This window comes from Haliotis rubra, unplaced genomic scaffold, assembly GCF_003918875.1.
Source record: "Haliotis rubra isolate DU_JTF1 unplaced genomic scaffold, ASM391887v1 Scf969, whole genome shotgun sequence".
NCBI lineage: Eukaryota > Metazoa > Mollusca > Gastropoda > Lepetellida > Haliotidae > Haliotis > Haliotis rubra.
This window is the reverse complement of record NW_025767711.1, coordinates 190,126-204,709: the sequence shown is the minus strand read 5'-3', so window position 1 is coordinate 204,709 and position 14,584 is coordinate 190,126.

Here is a 14,584-nt window from a genome sequence, read left to right as displayed (position 1 = left end):
TCACCGGCAGATAGAGCAGAACGTATGTCTTCAACTTTCTTCAGAAAGAAGGCAGCAAAGTCGTTTGCTTTTTCTTCATTGACACTCGATGACTGGATGGTAACTTTTCCTCTTGGCTTTATCAAAGATTGAGTTACAGCAAATAGTCTTTTTGTAATAAAGTAATAAAGGTTTTGTAGTACTCCGCTTTCGCGATGTGAATAAGCTGTGTGACCTTATTTCTCTCCATTTATTACACTCTGTCTATTTCCAATTTGCGCCTTCTCCAGAGTTTTTCAGCTCGTCTTCTGGCATGTTTAGCTTTATGAACGTCCGTTGTTATCCATTTGGTGTTAGGTCTGAACTTTCTTTTTCAGTTGTGGTGCTTGTTTGTCCAGCACTGATGTCAGACAGTCATTTAGCGGTTAACTTTACAGTCAACACGTTCATGCTCAGCTAACTTTGCAGTTAAGTCCAAACAAGTAAACATCCTCAGTGAACACTGTTGTTGATATTTCTTTGATTTTCCTGTAGGCGATTTCTTTACTCGTGCTTTTGGGTTTTGTACAAGACAGACTACAGAAGATAGAACTGTGATCTGATATTTGGTGATCAATAACAGATATAGACGAAATTATGACATCCAACGACTTTGTGATCACAAGATCGAGAATATTCCCACTCTTGTGTGTAGAGGAAGTAACATGTTGCTCAAGGCCAACAGAACACAGTACATCCAAAAACTGCGCTGCACTCCTGTTGTTCACATCACTGACATGAATGTTGAAATCACCAGTAAGTATTAGATGGTCATTGGAACTGACCAGAAGTTCTAGCAGTTTTGAAAACTCGTCGTAAAAGAGTGTAAATGAGCAAATACTCTGTTTGCTTTGTGGGGGTCTGTAAATAGCCGCCAGACATAGTGGCCCTTTCTGTGTTTTAATGATCACCCCAAGTGCTTGAAAAGAGCATAATCATACGTTCCACACACATATATCCGTCAGTAATTTGCTTGTGTTGATATCTTTATTGTCGCTGAAACAGTTGTTTGGAAAAAATATTTAATACTGTTAAAAGTATGGACTGGTATGATTTAAAGGCATTCAAGTTTAAAGTAAGGTTGTAGCATCAACAGCCCTCATGATGAACGAGATATATATTGCTACATACGAATAGGTCCGCGTGACATTTGTGCATTGATTCAAACTGTTAAACACATTCCCGACTTCACCCTTGCCCTGAGGCCCCTGGTCAGAAGTAAGCTGATCTAGTGGAACCGTTGACTTTCTTGATGCTTGTCATTGTGTCCCATTAGCGTAGATGGAAGTTCATGTAGTAAGTAGCAAAGGTACTGTAAGTCCCTGTGCTCCCTGGTATGTAGTATGGTTTTCTATCTGCAGTTGCTGGCGATCTATAGTCCGTTTTATATTGTATTGTCTTAAAATAAATGTTGGGTTACCTGCTCGTTTGACATCTATATCTGTAATACTGTAGGTATTTTGTATTTAGTGTCCTTTGTCGACATGCTTTTAATTTTAACTTTTAATTAGTTATTATGAAGTTGCTCCAGTGATGGCTAAAGAGATGCCGACGTGACTGCATCTTTTTACCTCACTCACTCACTCACTCACCGAATTACCTCATTACACATTACCTCAGAAATATATTGCTATAAATACGGTAGGGATCCATCCACCGACTACTCACTGCTCACAATGATTCATGAATGCAGACTTGATCCCGTCACTATATGACTGGAATAATGCCGATGTGACGTAAAGCCCAACTCAACAACAACACACTGATACATAAATCAATATAGAATCAACAAGGCGATGATATTCGTTCATTTCATATTGTTTGCTTCCTTTGCACTCATTTGATGCAGTTTTCGTCACGATATGGCTGAAATATTGCCTATGTGACTTTCAATCTTAACTCAATCTCTCACTCATTTGATGCATATCATCATATTCCATTTATGTAGACCGATATTGATGATCCCATCCTCGACTCTTTGGTCCGGGCTGTTATTTCCAGACCATCGTCACACATCTTGAATATTGTTGGTTGTAGCTCCAACAATATGACAAAACGCACCCAGACGTAAAACGGACAGTTTTACTTCCCATTAACGTTATATATGTAAGGAGTCGGTATTGCAGAAATTAAATTAACTAAATATACAAACAAACAACCTTAAGAGCACAACCTCATCTGATACGTTGATCACAAAGCATGATGATATGAGATTGCGTGACGAGATAAATGAAGCTTTCAGATAGTTCCACTTTAATATAATGATAAATGAGGGCATTGACCTGCAGTTCATCCATCTCCACTGCTCGCCGCAGGTTTTGCACAAAAGAGTTTTATGAAGTTATCTCATCTTTCATATTTGATTTAATTTGAAACTACGGAATACCATAAATTGTGAAATTGAAGACAATTGTGAATGAATTAGTTGGTACCAGATGCAGTATTCATACACAATCAGTTATATTTCTTTTAAATCCATATAATAATTCCAGTTACATTTGTGGTCATGCAGCGGTTATTGTGGTGTACAGGCAGTTTTGATATATTATCAATCCTATTCGTGACCATGTTTTCTTTTTTGCTTTTTGGCGTTGATTCCGTTAAATGTAATGAGTCATCTAGTTTTAAATGTATAGTTTACTATTTGTTTTAAGACTCATCCGATGCGGAATTATATTAATTTATCTTGTAACAAAATATCCGTGGTTATTGGAAATCAGGTGAAAAACTCGTGTGCTTTCCAATTTTAGATGGTTCGACTGGAACGAGCAATTCAGTTGTACCTAACTTACTTCCGTTACACGTTGTGTCTGTACAGTGCTCCTGACAAGTTGCTTGATGCCTGAGGGTTATCCTTATATAAAGTTATATTTTGCGTTAGGCTGATGATTCATGGATGAATGGATGTGTACTCGTGAAGAACTCATAGAGAAAACTGTACATAAAGAAATAAATGATTATATCCGTTATGATTCGAGTTAATATTTAACGTCACATCGGCAATATTTCAGCCATATCGTGACGAGAACATTCGATATTAGAATGAAATATATGTATATTATAAAAAACCTGCCGACGAAGGGCAGTAAAACAACTAGAATATCACAGATATCAACATAAAACTAGCGAACAAAGCTAAAATATTCCAATTAAAGAAGACAATACAATGTAAAAATGGGCTATAGATCGCCAACAACTGAAGGTAGATCACCATACTAGGAACCATGGGGACTTACATTACTTTTGCTACCTGCATGGACCCTAGTTGGATTTACACCATCCCTTCAGCCATTGGCGACAGAAGAAAATCTAGCCATAAATTAAAAGCACACATATTCTACGATTAAAAACCTGGTACACTTAAATTGACTTTGAAAGTTTTGGGACTTACGTACCCCTCAGGAGGACAATAATTTTACGCTACGTCAACCCCTTTGAGGGTACAGCCACTAACAATCTCAGTTACTAATATAAACTACCAACAATAAAATATTTAACTATTTACAAATCAGTCAACAAATCTATTTTTTTTTTAAAATGCAATAACTAAATGAGAACTGACATTATTAAAAGATCCTTCAGAGTTTTGGATTTGAAATAGATATCCCTTGTGATGGAATATTCAATGCAGTCAAGCAAGACATGCTTGACTGTGATCCTTCATCACAAAGGGATACAAAACGGAGGATCTTCGCCTTTTAATAAATATTCATGAGTATATCTGGTATGGCCAATGCGACATCGTCATATAATGACCTCCTCAAATCTGGACTGACAACCCAAGTAGGTGTAACCAATGTAGGGTTTTATTGCATGTAATTTATTAATACCTACTTGGGTGTCCCACTTCTTTTGCATCAGATCACGGATATAAGATCTTATAGCAGCTTTGTAATCAGAGTAAGGAATAAGAAGTGGTGTCACAGATTTGTTGAGTGCTGCCTTGGCAGCAAGATCGGCCATTGTATTCCCAGAAATGCCAACGTGGCTGGGTAACCAACAAAGACGATGTCGCATTGGCCAGTAGCAAGCTCATTATATAATTCAATAATTTCTAATAAAAGTGGATGTTTACAAGAAATATTTTTAATAGCCTGAAGGCAAGAAAGAGAGTCAGAAAAGATGATATATTGTTGATATTTAGTGTGTTTTTAATATATTTTAAGGCTGTTAATATGGCGTTTGCTTCAGCTGTAAAAATAGAGCTGTTATCTGGTAAACGAGAGGAGATTGTTCTGGATCAATGACAGTGGCACATGCCACCGCGCCACCATCCTTGGACCCATCTGTAAATAAGGATTTGTATGTATTATATTTATTTTTAATTGATTATATTCTTGTTTATATTGTAATTCATTAGTTTGAGATTTCTTAAACTTTGTCAGAGTTAGGTCAACTTCAGGCCTCACCAGTTGCCAAGGAGGAGAAGAAAGAAGACGGGAAGAGCTATATTTTCCAGCTCAATGCCGGCTGCAGAAATGAAAGGCTTAATTCTGTGCCCAAGAGGCGGAACAAGAGAAGGTTTTTATTGTATAAATCCTCATAGACGGGATTAAAGACACAGTTAAATGCAGGGTTAGACTCGCTAGAATATAGTTTAGTAATGTATTGTAAGGATAATTTTATCCGACGTTGTGTAAGAGAGAGGCTCATCTGCTTCAACATATAGACTATCAATAGGAGAGGTTCTAAAGGACCCAAGACAAAGTCTTAGGCCTTGGTGGTGGACAGAATCAAGAAGTTTTAAGTTGCTTTTGCAGGCTCCACCATATACGATGGAGCCGTAATCAAGCTTCGAGCGGACCAATGATCGATATAGGTGGAGCAGAGTAGCTTGATCCCCTCCCCACTTTGAGTTGGAAACAACTTTCAACAAATCAAGTGCCTTCAGGCATTTAGCTTTAAGTGATTTAATATGCGGCAAAAAAGGTTAAATGGGAGTCGAAGATTAGACCCAAGAATTTGGCCTCCTTAACAACTTTGATGGGAGTGCCATTTAAAGATAGTTCTGGATCTTTATGCGGCTTATATTTTCTACAAAAGTGTAGACAATTAGTTTTGGACTTGGAAAATTTAAAGCCGTTTTCAAGACACCATTTATTTATTTTATTTAAACACAACTGCAATTGCCGTTCAATAGTATGCATATTTTTACCACGACAAGAAATATTAAAATCATCCACAAAAAAGTGATCCATCAATTGAATCGTTTAAAACCTTGGATAAACTGTTTATCTTGATACTAAACAATGTGACAGACAAAATACTGCCTTGAGGGACACCCTGATCCTGATTATAATGATCAGACAGGGTTGAACCCACTCGGACTTGAAATTGTCTGTCTTTTAAAAACTGTGATATAAAGAGAGGCAAACGGCCTCTCAAACCGAAATCATGTAAATCCTTCAAAATGCCATGCTTCCAGGTCGTATCATAAGCTTTCTCAAGATCAAAGAAAATTGATACAGCATGTTGTTTATTTACTATAGCATTCTTAACAAAGGATTCTAAGCGTACCAAATGATCGATGGTACTACGATTTTTCCTGAAACCACATTGGATATCTGTTATAAGGTGATTGGTTTCAAGATACCAAGTTAATCTATTATTCACCATACGTTCCATGGTTTTACAGACACAGCTAGTTAGAGATATCGGTCTGTAATTAAACGGATCTGTATGATCCTTGCCAGGTTTTGGTATTGGGACTACAATGGCATTACGCCATGAAGGACGAAATTCTCCAGACGTCCAAATTTGGTCAAATATATCTAAAAGTGTCATCAGACATGGTTCAGGTAAGTGTTTCAGTAGCTGGTAATGTATATTGTCATCACCCGCTGCAGTGTCATGAGCTTGCTCAAGAGCAGTATGTAGCTCATGTAATGAAAACACTTCATTATAATCTTCACCGTTATGTGATTCGAAATTAAGCTTTGTCTTTTCCTTTTGTTTCTGATATCTCTGAAACTCAGGGACATAATTTGCCGATGATGAATGTTTGGCAAGGGTTTCGCCAATTTTATTTGCAATGTCAGATTTATCAGTTAGCAAGTTATCACCATCTTTAAGATGGTGCACAGCTGATTTTGAACCTTTGCCTTTTATTCGCTGAACCATGTTCCAAACCTTAGACATTGGCGTGCGTGAATTAATTTTGGAGACATAATTTCTCCAAGATTGTCGTTTGTTTTGTTTGAAGGTACGACGCGCCTTTGCATTAAGTATTTTAAATTTATTTAAGTTGTGGACAGTTGGGTGATGGCGGAAATAACGCTCAGCCTTTTTCCTCGCTTTTCTGGCTTGTCTACAATCTGTATTAAACCATGGTTTTCGTACATGTGGAGTCGTAGAGGACTTTGGTATACACTCATCAGCTATTTGCTTTAAAATGTCAGCAAAAGTTTGAATGGGATCAGTTATATCACTGAAATATTCAGGTCGCAGTTTCGATGTGCATAAAGTTTCATATAAAGACCAGTTAGCCTTCGAAAAGTTCCATCTTGTGTACGATGGAGAATCAGATGGAGTTATTTCTGAAAGCATAGTTGGGAAGTGGTCACTTCCACAAAGGTCATCATGAACTGACCAATCAAATTCATTCAAGAGGTTAGAATCTGCAAGAGACAAATCCAGAGAGGAATAAGTGCCAGTTGCAGGATGCAGATAGGTGCTTGAATCATCATTAAATATGCACAGGTCATTATTGGAAATGAAGTCTTCAATTATTTTACCTTTAGTATTAGTGGTAGTACTGCCCCAGAGTGGGTTGTGACCGTTTAGGTCACCCATGATAACACATGGCTTTGGGAGTTGATCATAGAGTGATTGAAGATCAGTCAGCTGAAGTGTCGATGAAGGTGGAATATACAGAGAGCACAATGTAAATGCTACACCCAGAGTAAGTCGCACTGCAACAGCTTGGAGATTAGTGTTAAGAGTAACAGGGCTGTGAATTACATTCTGTCGAATAAGGATAGTAGAACCTCCAGTGGCTCTATCACCTGGAGGGGAAAAATAATTATAGGCTTCAAACTGACGTAAGTTAAAATTATCTGTCTGTTTCAGATACGTCTCTTGCAGACAGAACGCTGATGGTGTTAAATCCTGGATTAATAGCTGTAATTCATTAAAATTTGTCCGGAGTCCTCTACAGTTCCACTGCACAATATTGGTAGATAGACCTATTTTTTTTAGCGGATTAATTGGGGATCTACCCGCACCGTTTTCGAGGGCGACAAGCTATGTGCCCTAGAATGGACGTTTTCGGACACGTCCATGTCCTCAAGTGATCCGTATTTGTTAAATAACTTGATTTTATCATCTGACCCCTTGGGGGCTCTGCCACTTTGTTTCTTTGAATCTGGCTTCGGTTTGCCTTTGTTCTTAACGATAGGTTGAACGTTTGACGTTGATTTAGACCTTTGAGTTGACTGAGAAGTGTCACGGTCATAAGATGGTTCTGATTGGACTTGGGGCGTACCAGGAAGTGGGTCTGCAGTTTGTGTAGACATTGCAGGTAACAAAATCTGAGGAGAATCTGTTTTGATCCAAGTCAAGTTCGTCTGACAGCTTACAGAGGATTTAGTTATTGTGGGGGTTGTTTCTGAAGATGTTCTGGCTTTGGAAGCATAAGTTTCCTTAATTTCCGGTCTCAAGACGAGCTTTTTGGCATCAGAAAAACTGATATTTTGAGTAAACTTGATCTTATTTATCTCCATCTGCTGTTTCCAAATGGGACAGTCTTTTGAGAATGCTGAATGATCACCTGCACAATTGGTACACTTCTTAAAGTTACTGACACAATCTTCTGTTGTATGTGTCTTCTCACTACAGTGAGCACACACAACAGACAATGTGCAAAAGTACTAACACCATGACCAAACTTTTGGCATTTAAAACATCTCAGTGGGTTTGGTATGTACGTGTCGACAGTAATGTTACAGTACCCTGCCTTTAGTGATCTTGGAGCAGTTGGAGAAGAAAATGAAAACAGATAAGTGTTTGTTGAAATGGTTTCCTGGTTTTACGTGTTGTAAAACGCTTTACATATAAGACCCCTTGATCTTTCATTTCTGAAACAATATCAAGTTCAGACATGTCGGTGAACAATCGATCTCGGTCTCTTACAATTCCTTTGCTGGTATTAAGTGTTCTGTGAGGAGATATCGAAACCGGAATGCCGACGAACGTTGCAGTACTCATCAGGTTATTAGCCTGTCCCCTTTGCTGCATTCAATAAGCAGTGCCCCTGAACGTAAACGTTTGATGTTTTAACATCACCAGCTATGCCTTGTATGCCTTTTGTATAGCAAAAGGATTTAACTTCAGTCTGGTGTTATCTTTGTCTCCATCACTAAGAAGCGTGGCCAGTAATCAATGGACGTGGACAGTCGTTGGTCGCTATCATCTGGATCAGTGTCAAGTGGACGCTTTTTGGTAATCGGGGTTTCGTAAGCCATGGTTAGTTTTAATGGTTCATCATCCGAGCTCCCCACCCACCACGGAGTATCACAAGGACAATGCTAAAAACAAGTGGATCTCCAGCTTGCAGCACCAAGGATACTCGGATGATATACTCAAGCAGAAAAACTAAAAGATTAATCTTTCCACCAGATTGGCCCATGAGCCATCGCCTTCTGGCACCAGCATCTAGGCAAATTTCTACTTTTCAGATGTTTCAAAAAGCAGTGTAGAATAATAAACAAGCACAATACGTTTAACAATATGTATAAAATACCAAGCCAAAAGTGAGTGAGCAATGAAAGTAGAGTGCTCAGGGCTCGGCATGACCAGCCGATTGGTTGAACCGGGCCCATTCAACCACCCGTCTAGGTGAAGTAAGGGGCGAAGTGGTGTGTTGGGCAAAGGAACACTGTTCCTGGAACCAGTGCCCTCAACCACCAGCCTCCCGTCCTCCACCGACACAGGGGCGCAACCCACGGCAAACGGGTTGGTGGACCTAATATCCCCCCGGGTCCACAACGGGGGGTTGAAGGGCGCTTAGCGTGACCCAGCACCCACCACGAGGAGGTGGCCCTTCAAATTATAAATGAAAGTGTAATGTCTTAACAAGTTCAGTAGAATCCAGGTTAAACTTCAGTGAACAAGTTATCTACCATTTGAAAGCTTGTTTCACACGACGGACCATTCTGCAACGTCAGTATAGAAAACTAGTCTCTGAGATTGTACATGCACTTTCAGCGAAATATGCATACTGTCACCTCGGACAGTTGGTTGGTTGTTTAACGCCGTACTTAACAATTTTCGAGCTATATGGCGGTGGTCTGCGAGCCTGACTCACCTGATCCCGTTAGTCGCCCCTTACGACAAGCATGGGTTACTGAAGACCAATTCTAACCCGGATCTTCACGAAAGTCACCTCGGACAGAGCCACAGAGCCACAGAGGGTATGATGTTGGTGCCCTGCCCTCAGTCCTAATATACGAGGTTCTGTCGATCCTCGAGCCAACATGTGGTATCGAGATGGTCTGTTTGTTACGCCATTACGATACACTATACTAACCTCAATGAGGATGCAATTCATTAGGCTGGAGTACAAAAATCCCGAGTCTCTACATCTTTCTAATTATATTAAAGTTTATATTACTTAATTCGTAATTAAATGAACGGTATTTTCGTGCGAAATAACTTAGGTTATCTTATTTTCGTGTCTTATTTGATTAATGGTAATTTTTCTTGATTGATCAACGAGAAAGGTGTGATAAAGGACATATGTAACTTTAAATGCAATGTGATAATACCGCCCTCAATTGTAGGTTACCGCGCAGTGTTCAGTTCAATTCAATGTCATTCAAATTAATAATGCTCAGTATTTCAATTAAAGCGACACAATATTTCAGTCATAATCATACAGACTACTTTACATTCATGGATTACTATTAATTTACTTTACTTCGGCACAAATGGATGAATCAGTCTGTGGTACAGATTATCACATAAATCAATAATTGTAATAGAGAAGCCGATTTCGGAACACGACACGGTATATCATTGATAAAGAGCACCTTTCAGACGGACCTGCCAATTTCATGTTTTCATATGGATGATAGATTATAAACAGCAATAATTTCAATACAAAATTATCATTTTCGGTATTGTCTATAAGGATAATCAGAGGCATTATGAACAAGAAGACATGGTCATCAATATCCCCCGCCACAGTGCTCCGATCCTATTTGGTTCCTCTTTTTAACTCCACCACGACATGTCCTGAAAACACATATCAAATTTGGTTTCCCTATCTATAACAGTTTTTGAGAAAATCTGTCCCCATTGGGAATACAATGAACAAAGTACAGAAACATATGACAAAGGCCATAACTCTGTAACAAATTGAAACACGGTTTCTGTTTTCGACCTCCATCAAGACCTTCATGTCCTGAAAACACATATCAAATTTGGTTTCCATATCTATAACGGGTTTTGAAGAAATCTGTCCCCATCATCTCGGACGGTCGGACGGTGCTCAAACCTATATCCCCCTTACTTCGTGGCGGGGGATAATAAATTATTAGCCTTAGTATTTGGGTTCGTAATATATGCTTAAATCTATTTTTCCAACAACACCATGAAATTACAGAAAAGCCATCAGCGGATAATCGTTACTAGGGAACTTACAGCTACGCTTGACTTGCTTATAGAATAATCTAAATGAAATGTCAAGGATAAATAAGAGTCACGATTCAGTCACAATCATCTATAATGGTATAAACACGTGGAAATAGCAGAAGAGGGGTTTGGACCATGTATAGGACACATGGTTTCTGCATAAGTTTAATCTTGAAAGACCCACGATGCCATCCAAGAAAATAGACGCAAGATGTCGTCTCTTCGCCAAAAATTGTATGCATCTTGCACTACAATACAAATGTGTAATAGCCGTCAAGTGTTGTATAATTGCGAATACTGTTATGGCATTTGCTAAATCCTTTAGAAATGCACGTTCGATGCGTGTCCTTTGATCACTCAAACAAAACGTGAAAATTTAAAAATTAACCATACTTTTATGATGCACAAACTTCCATGTTTATCTATTTGCCCAGATTTTTTTCAACATTATCTCTATAGGAACTATGATCCTTACATTTCAGTTTACATTGTATAACCCCTCCATACACATAACCCCTCCGTTGTTGGTGGTGGTGTTATATGTTTAGCATATTTGAGCCCAACGCATTGACTTGACTTAATAAGAATCACAAGGTATTAGACCCGTGGAGATCCGGGTTAGTATTGGTCTTCAGTAAATCATGCTTGGGATCGAACGGTGTCGGCTGGTTAGGCTCGCTGACTTGGTTGACATATGTCATAGTATCCCCATTGCGTAGATGGTTGCTCATGCTGTTGATCACTGGAGTCTCTGGTCCTGACTCGATGATTTACAGACCGCCGTCATATAGCTGGAATATTGCTGAGTGCGGCGTACAACAAGAAACCAACCTACCACAAGAAGAAGACCAAGTAGAATCGTTTTGATATCAACATAAAGGAGATGTCAGAATTTTTAACATCCGTTTGAAAACACATATTCATATGATTTTAGTGATGGGAAAAAAGATGCTTAAAACCTCAAGTGTACACTTTCATTTCTGAAACATATAAAAATCACTTGAAATATTAGAGCTAAATATGTGTCTGATAAATTTGAAATCCTATCTAAATTACGTCATATTAAAAGCTGCCCGTTGCACGGGCCCATACAACTGACTATTGGAGCCCAAAACTGTTACTAAGAAAATACATCATTAACCAAGTGCAGCACTATTGAGAGTTTTTTGTCTTATGCTCTTATGCTAATGTCATTTGATAAGATGGTATTCAACATTTTCAGGCGTCTCCATATCGCAACGGCCACATTTAGAAGAAACCGTCTTATCAACGATACTCTTGAAGGGATTGGGCACACAATGTCCAAGTCGGAGTCGCGTCCGAATGACCTAACCACGCCTTTTACGACGACGGATATTATGACCAGACATAAAGATGGTCTAAATTTGTACACATGTCGCCGGTAGTGCCAACATCCCACAACTGCTGCCAACACCTTAAAATAGATTTCGATTAAACAGTCTCAAAATCTTCAGGGCTTGGTCGAAATTCTTATACATCACCTGAAATGAACTGTAATCCGGATTTGGCCAATATATCTACGACCTCATCCCCATGTTTTCCAACAAGTGCTGGAATGTACTACGTGTTTAGAAATTTATCCAACCTTAATATGTCATAAACAATGTCACCTCTGGATCCATGTGCACGAGCTTATACAGCTTTATTTGCTGCAATGGAATCTGTAAGGTAATTGCTTCATGGTCGTGTTCATCTACAAATCTTTTGGCTTGCAAAATGGTTGCAAAGTTCAGATAATGAGGGAATCTGAACACCTTAGTGATGGAGCAATAGGGTCTCCAAAAAGCCCCAACAGTAACATTGGTAGGTTCCTTCGATGCATCAGTGTATGTGTGTGTGTGAAATTAAAATAACGTTCAGACATAAAGTCTTCAGGTATTACTTTTGTTAAGTCTTGGTCCATTTTCAGGATGTGTGATAACAGTTACCTCCCCTGACTGCGTAAATAAACATAACAAACTTCATCTTTTGAGAAGTTTCAGCAGGTGCAAGTTTGACAGAAAATTGACAGGAGACAGCGCGTTATCCACTTGCAAAATGCGCTTAGAATACTTGTCCAAAATCACAGCTTCCTGGAGTAGTCTGGATTGAAATATAGAAACATTCCAGAACATTTAGTAGAGACAAATTATTGACATTCGCACGAGAAGTGTTATTAATCATGGGACCTGTGAGCATTGCTGCTGTATTTCCCAACTCCAAACTATAGGCGTTTTGTCAATTGATCTTCTTTTCACAGTGACAGTATGTACTAACTGAAAGGTTGGCTTTAACCTTCTAAATTGGGAATCGATAATGCATGTATATGCAATATGTGTCACAATGTCTTCATGTATCCTAAGAAGAAAACAGATCAGCTAAGGAAAAGATTATATTTCTCGTAAAGGAACCACGGCGGGGTTAATTTTTTTCAGTTTATTTACCTGTCACAAATGTTCCTTTCCAAATTGTGAATTAAAAATGCAACTGTCAAAAAAGCCATTTTCAGTTTTGTTACTAAGTAAATTCCCAAAGATCATTCCCATAAGAGGTCGATAACAGAACATCATTGCGTTTATCAGTACCGACACAATCAAGCTCCATATCTGAGCAGTTTCAAAATTGCCCAATGTAATATTTCACAACTGCTTTGGAAGATGATCAACAGCAACAACTCAAAATAAAGATACTTAATGACATGTTGACAATCCACTTCGAAGTAAGTCAGTAATCCAAGCAACCGTTATAGATTTTGTGTCAGGAACATATTGCAACCGTGGTACAGAAACGTCTGGTTATTTCGCCTCTCAAAGTTAAGTTATTCTGTTGAGTAGCATTAGGAATGTCAAATAATAATCCGTTCGTGACAGTAAAGCAAAAGTGATTCGTTAGGTTGTCAGCTCTTTAACACATTTCATCCCTTCAAAGCTAGGGTTTCACTCTGGAAGTATTATGTTCACATTTTCGAGTTGGCAGTTATTGGGTGAGACATAAATCCATATGCAGTGTCAAGTAATATGCAACTTCTTTAAATGTGTTATTCCATGCATATTATTTATAATTTCTGTCACTTCACGTTGATGAATAGGAAGCAACATGAAAGCTGATGTTTACGCCTGTTTTAATCATGCTTTCTAGGATCCACTGGAAAGTTTGTTGGTTGGTTTGTTGTTTAACGCCGCACTCAACAACATTCCATCTATATGGTGGCGGTCTGTAAATAATTGAGTCTGGACCAGATACTTCAGTGATCAACATCATAAGCATCGTCCTACGCAATGTGGATACGCTCACATTTGTCAACCAAGTCAGCGAGCCTAATCACACGACCCAGTTAGTCGCCTCTTACATTGGTTGCTGAATACAATTCTAACCTGGTCTGTCCTACAATCGCCAGGGGCTGAAGGGATGGTGTAAATCCAACTAGGGTCCATGCAGGTAGCAAAGGCACTGTAAGTCCCCATGGTCCCTAGTATGGTGATCTACCTTCAGTTGTTTGGCGATCTATAGCCCAATTTTACATTGTATTGTCCAGAATTTTTTTTCTACTTTTCAAGATATATGCTAGCTAGTTTTAACTCAATCTGTGATAATCTAGTGGTTTTACTGCCCTTCGTTAACAGGGTTTTATATATTATATGTATGTACTATAAATTTAGAACTAGTTTTAGTCACGATATGGCTGAAATATTGCAGATGTGACTTTAAATTTTAACTCACTCACTCTAACCGGGTCTTCACAGGTATGCACTGGAAGGATTATACTTAACAAGACATAAGAGATGTTTTTGAGTAAAACGATTATTTGGGGATTAAAGTAACAATGTACTCGGCCCATACAGGAAGCAAATGTACTGTAAGTCCCCATGGTCCATAGTATGGTGATCTACCTTCAGATGTTGGCAATCTTGTCATTTCTAGTTAAAATGTTCTT